Source organism: Herpailurus yagouaroundi, unplaced genomic scaffold, assembly GCF_014898765.1.
Source record: "Herpailurus yagouaroundi ecotype Mexico unplaced genomic scaffold, PumYag 199, whole genome shotgun sequence".
NCBI lineage: Eukaryota > Metazoa > Chordata > Mammalia > Carnivora > Felidae > Herpailurus > Herpailurus yagouaroundi.
This window is the reverse complement of record NW_024412430.1, coordinates 15445071-15452034: the sequence shown is the minus strand read 5'-3', so window position 1 is coordinate 15452034 and position 6964 is coordinate 15445071.

Here is a 6964-nt window from a genome sequence, read left to right as displayed (position 1 = left end):
ACGCAGGGCTCGAACTCATGATCAGTGAGATCATGACCTAAGCCAGAGTCAGACGCTTAACCGACTGAGCCACCCAGATGCCCCACTTTTTTCACATTTTCAAATAAAGGTTATGTAAATACATATATGTGTGTATGTGTATATGTTTATATATATATTGATGCATATGTGTGTATATGCATGTATACATGTATATAAATCGCTGTGGATACTACAGTTACAGGCACAAACTAAAACACATGTGTGGTACTTGTGACTCAAAACCACAAGCAGCATCAGTGATATGAATTTCAAAATGGCCAGCAATCCTTGGAAACATTCTGAACAAGACTGAATTCTGTATTTCCTCAATTTACATGGTAATTTTCATCTGGAAAATTCAATGTGCATTTCGACCGTGCAAAACTAGTTGGTGTTTATACGTTAACCCAAGTAGGGATCTACATTCCGATTATCATAAACAAGTTTTTCACTTACACAAACGTCTGGCTTCTTGACTTGAGAAGTCTGTGACTAGAAAATCCAATGCAGGCAGGATAGTTCTTCACCGTATAAGACTGTCTGCAGCACATTGTGGGATGTGTAGCATCTCTGATCCCCGTTGACTGCACGCTCCTCAAACCATAGGTGTCCAAACCCGTAATAAAACAAAGTTCCTCCAGATTTCCCAACCCACCCCTCGCGATGCTGCAGCTGTTGAATTCTTCCAGTTTTGTGCAGTAAGTTCCCAACTGGCTCTTTCCAATGATACCGTCTCATTAGATCATCACAATAAGGTATATTATTATTTTCATTTTTGCCCATAAGGAACTATGCCCATAGACGTTCAGTGATTCACATACATCACCATTAATGGTGTTGACCCGCTTTTCTTGTTCTTGGTTTCAGACCTTGCCCCCGTGCTCATGTTTATATCAAAATAAAGTGAGGTAGTTTTTCCAGGCTGTATTAAGGGGTGTTGGGTCAGCATGGCAGAAGGTAGGATGTGCTGACACACATCATAGGGACGTAGCTTCCATGTCCCACTACGACTTCTGGTTTTTCCTCAGTTATCTTCATCTAGCCCCTTCGGTTTTGCTCACCTGCTAAGAGGGTTATGGCTGCTCTGACTTTACAAGGGCGGTTTACAGGGGGGAAAAACAATACTGGTTGCAAGATGCCCTGAGGTAGTCCAATGAATTACATGGTTTGATGCAGACGAAGTGCTTGGAAGAGCCCATAAAGTTAGCTTCATAAATGTTAGCTATTTCTACCGAAACATTTGGGGGGAAACATGGGTTTATGATAACAGCAGTGGAGGAAGGTGTGACTGCCTTCCGTAGGAGATCAACTTGCTTCACCATCTTTGTTTTGATCACCTAATACTTGGAAGGCTTTACACTAGGGCGTGCTTTAAGTAGGACACAGTCACTGCCCTGAAAGACCAAGAATTCTTAGTCCTGTTGGGGAGAGGAGTTGGGAAGAGGAAAAATGAACAATACATATATGAGATGTAGAAACATAAATGTCTTGAGAGGCAGAAACAAATTATTAGAAGGCATTGGGACTTCCGTCTTCTGGTCGTAGCAGAGACTAAAACAAGGAGAAATGGCATCCATCTAGAAATCAGGAAGAAGTCGGGGTGAATGATGGTGACTGGACAGGAAAACTCAAGGAGAAGCCCAGAAGAGTTAAGGATCTTTTCAGGAATGTCCCGCATCAACAAAAACCACTGGGCATCTTGGGGAAATGTGTTCGCAGAGCTGCAACTCACACGGCAGCTTCCCCAAAGTTGAAAAAAAAAAAGAAAAAAAAGTGAGCGTCACCTGAGGGGCCTGAGAAAAGATGGATTCCTAAGACCCGTCCAGCCCTACTGAGTGAGAACCTCCAACGGTGTGTCTAGAGACTTGGATTCTTTCATAAACTTCTTTTTTTTTTTTTTTAATTTCTTTTTAACGTTTATTTATTTTTGAGACAGAGAGAGACAGAGCATGAACGGGAGAGGGGCAGAGAGAGAGGGAGACACAGAATCGGAAGCAGGCTCTAGGCTCTGAGCCATCAGCCCAGAGCCCAATGCGGGGCTCGAACCCACGGACCGCGAGATCGTGACCTGAGCTGAAGTCGGACGCTTAACCAACTGAGCCACCCAGGCGCCCCTCTTTTGTAAACTTCTTAAAGAAAGTCTGATGATCCGCCTGGTGTGGACCAGCTCAGTGGTTCTCAGAGCGTGGCCCATAGACCGGCACCACCTGTGACCACAGAAGAAATCTAGGTCCTCAGGCCTCCTGAGCCAGAATTGTAATAAGCCGTGTTGTAATAAGCCCTACGGGCGATGCTGAAGCACATTCAGGTAGAGCGCAGAGAAGAAAAATGCACCCAGCTGTCAATTTCTTTCTTTTGGTTTGTTTGTAGGGTGGGCAAGACCCAGCCCTTTCTGGATCTTTCTTGGAGGCATAGCATTTCAAGGTATGCTCTGACATAACCAGACTTGGCCTTTTTCCAGTTTTATTGAGATGCAGTTGACATGTAACCTTGTATTAGCCCGAGGTGGCAATGTTTTGTGTTGTTTTTTTGGAGAGAGAAAGGGAGGGAGGGAGGGGCAGAGAGGGAGAGAGAGGGAGGGAATCTCAAGCAGGCTTCACGCTCAGTATGGAGCCCGACGCAGGGCTCAGTCTCACAACCCTGAGATCACGACCTGCTCCCAAGTCGAAAGCAGGGTGCTCAACCATCTGAGCCACCCGGGTGCCCCCAAGGTGTCAGTGTTTGGACAGTAACGGGTTAATGAATGAGTTGGGGGGCAAGAAAGTGGAGATATTGGCTCCACCTGTGTTGTGGTGGGTTTTGGGGGGTGGGGCGCGAGAATTTTAGTAGTGAAGACTAGGGAAAAGACAAGGCGGAATCCTTCCTCTTCCTTCAGATTATGATGGTGATGAGCAAAAAAGGCATCAACAATGCCAGCCCCTTCTAACCTGTTGTTCTCAACGGCTCATAACATCATAAAACCCCAAAACCGGGGAGGGGGGTGTGATATTATCTCCGGTCGACCCATGAGAAAACCCTCTCGGAGGTTTTAAATAATTTGCCCGAGGTTACACAGTTAATAAGTAGCCGAGCTGAGATTTGAACCCAAGGTTTTCTCACACCACACCAAGCACACATTCCTCCGATCTCTCTCCAGTCACGACAGTAGGACTGGCAGGGGATTTAGAGACAACCCCCCCCCCACCTCGCCCCGCTTCCCTGCAGAGATCTAAAGCCCAGAATCGTACCCTGCATCACCCTGAAGTAACAGGCATGACAGGTTGGTGGCCCAGGTGGGGGTTAGGCGCCACAGAGAGCCAGCCCGGGGCCCTTTGCAACAGGAGGGTCCCCTTCCCAAGTGGCTGGGATGCTCGTTACATAATGTTTAAATTTATGTAGGAATGTGACTAATCCACATTTTTTGGTATTTGATCAGATGTAGAATATAAATGAGCAAAGCGCTTAATTGAGAAACTCAAGGAATAGGAGGGCCGGGAAGGGCTGAGGTACAGAGCAGCAATGAAATGCAGGCTGTGCGGATTTTTCTAGACTGTCACGGGGAGGAACTCGTTTACTGCATCTGCTGGGATCGGTTCCATGTTACAGCTAAACAACTGCAGAGCTTTGTGGCATTCACGTGGGATGGAGTGGAGGGTGCGGTAATTACTCACCTCCTCGACTGATAGCTTCGTCTGGGGATCAAGCGAAGACGAAATGCTTGTTGTATGCCTACCTGCCTCCAAACAACTTCTTGGGTTGTTCAGCAAAGAGCGGTGATCAAAGCGGTCTGCCCATCATTTCAGATTCTCTCTTTTAAAGAGTCATTATTTAAAAATTATCCTTGCTATAGACACGATAGCAATGAGTAGAATTTCCTTTCGCAAGAAACACCTGTCATTTGAAGAAGTTCAGAGACGGTAGAAGGAAAATACATATTTTAATCATAATTTGGTATCCTCTCCATTATAATTATCTCAGACAGAGCTCTGGTATAAAAATATAAAACATTCAGCTAAAGTAGGTGAAACAGATCTCTAAATGCTGTTACTAAAGGACTCTTTAGTTTAGTGTATGATTATGCCTAGCTGATTCTAAATGTCCCCAAAACTTAAAAATGTGATCTCTAGGTTGCTGTTTCTGACCTGAAATTTTAAAAGGCTAACAAATTAGGGGCTGGCTCAGTCAGACTGGGTGGCTCAGTCAGCTGACTGTCCAACTGTGGCTCAGGTCATGATCTTGTATTCATGGGTTCCAACCCCACATGGGGCTCTGTGCTGCCAGCTCAGGGTCTGGAGCCCGCTTTGGATTCTGTGTCTCCCTCTCTCTCTGCCCCTCCCCTGCTCACATGCTCTCTCTCTCTCTCTCTCTCTCCCTCCCTCTCCCTCTCTCAAAAATAAACATTAAAAAAAATTTTTAAGAAAAAAATAAATAAAAATAAAAGGCTACCAAATTAGAATGATCAGACTATTGAAATAAATTTACAGAATCCAGCTTGAAGTCCTTAGGTAGTTATGAACTTGCTGCAGTGCGTTAACTGTGTTCATGACCGCAGCCGACTCTCTTGGGAGCCTGTGCAATATCTCTTCCCGTGCATTCTGCCTCCTCATTCGGCTCTCCTGCTCCCTTCCGTAAGAACCTCATTTTTTATTCCAGAATGCTTCCCTCCTCGGTATGACCATAGTGCAGGGAGTGGGTCTTGATCGGGCTCACCCAATCGCGTTGGTCCCATTCAACTTGCCAGTGATGGGTTGAAGACTTAGGGGACAGAATTCTGGCCTTTGAAACCGGAGGGCAGGCCTGTTAGGAGGACTTCTAGAAATGCTGTCTATCTCCGCTCTTTGAAAAAGACAAAGGAAGAGGTGGCTTACTTACTGTCTTTGGATGTTGTGGCCCTCAAGTGAGTCAGCCTGAGAAGGACAGAAGGAATAGCATCACAGAGAATCAGAACCCGGCCCCAATCCTGCTGCACCCGGAGATACTCTTCTCTGCGTACTTCCTGTTCAGTGAGAAAATGCATTTCTCTGTGGTCTGAAACAGTAATTCTTACCCTTGAACATTCAGCAGAATCACCTGGCAGTCTTATTAAAACACAGATTGCTGGGTCCCCCGCCCTGGGGTTTGGATTCCGTGTACCCCGGGGATAGAAGTGAGAATTTGCATTTCTAACGAGGTCCCAGGTTATACTGATCCTGTGGGTCCAGGGATCATATGTTGATCGTCACTGGCCTGAAAGTCAATCTCGGCAAGAGTTTCAATTATTTGCAGCTGAAAACATCCTACTCTACAGGCATACGTGGCTGAGAAAGGCATACAGGTATAAAGGCCTCCTGCCTTCCAAGAAGTTCCAAGCCTGATTTATGTTAAGCCGACCAGAAAGAAACATCCTATCCGGCCCACCCTTTCCATCAACAATGGCAGTCTTGAAAAGCAAGTTGATCAAAATCTTGAGGCATAACATATTTCTAGACTAAAAAGCACAGGCTGGGGAGGCAGACAGTCTGGACTTAAATTAGAGCTCCTCGGTGCTCTCTGCACTTAGAAATTACTCAGATTGTCTAAGTTTTCTGATTTGTAAATGGCAATTAAGACTTTATTCAATGGACTTGTGAGCATTACGTGAGATAGCATGCAGAATGCTTCTAGCATAGCACCTGATACATGGTAGATTCTCTCTATAGATATCGATATCGATAGAGATGTAGATATAGATACAAACATGAATATAGATATACACACACATATATATAACTTCCTAACTGAACTATAACACACTGAGTAAAAGAAAGAAAAAGAAAGAAAGAAAGAAAGAAAGAAAGAGGAAAGAAAGAAAGAAAAGAAAGAAAGAGGGGCGCCTGGGTGGCACAGTCGGTTAAGCGTCCGACTTCAGCCAGGTCACGATCTCGCGGTCCGTGAGTTTGAGCCCCGCGTCGGGCTCTGGGCTGATGGCTTGGAGCCTGGAGCCTGGTTCCAATTCTGTGTCTCCCTCTCTCTCTGCCCCTCCCCTGTTCATGCTCTGTCTCTCTCTGTCCCAAAAATAAATAAACGTTGAAAAAAAAAATAAAGTTTAAAAAAAAAAAAGAAAAAGAAAGAAAGAAAGAAAGAAAAAGAAAGAAAGAAGAGAAATTCCTCATTATCCAAAACTCTGTTATTTAAAATCCTATATTCATCACATTGTGGAAAAAGGAGTCTTCCTAATGTAAAAATATTCACCAATGAACTACTTACCATATTGACGATCACTCGACTGCCCTCCCCACTAAAGAGGAATGTTTGTTTCTCTCCATCCATCCAAATATTTGTAGAAGACTTTCTGCCAGATTGTGAATTGTGACTATCTGGTCATAGAAGTCAGTAGTAAAAAGATCTAGAATTCGCAGACCTTGCAACTGGGACAAGATTTCACAAAGTTAACTGCAGTGATGTTGAAAAAGCAATCCTGGGGCGCCTGGGTGGCTCAGTCGGTTGAGCATCCAACTTCGGCTCAGGTGATGATCTCGCGGTCTGTGAGTTCGAGCCCCGCGTCGGGCTCTGTGCTGACAACTCAGAGCCTGGAGCTGCTTCGGATTCTGTGTCTCCCTCTCTCTCTGCCCCTCCCCTGCTCATGCTCTGTCTCTCTCTGTCTCAAAAATAAACATTAAAAAAAATTTTTTTTCTTAAAAATAAAAAAAAAAAAAGAAAAAGCAATCCTATCACACTCAAAGTCCCTGACAATTAAGAGTCTGGCTAGAAGTCAGCTAGTGAGAATTTCGAAGTGAACATCTGGAACTCTGAGGCTAGGCTAGGCTCTTCAAGGGAATGGCTTGTCGGGCACCCGGGCAGCTCAGCCAGTTATGCATCAGACTCTTGGTCTCGACTCAGGTCGTGATCTCAGTTTTGAGCATTCAGGCTCCTCATCGGGCTCTGCGCTGGCAGCACAGAACCTGCTTGGGATTCTCTCTCTGTCTCTGTCTCTCTCTCTCTCTGC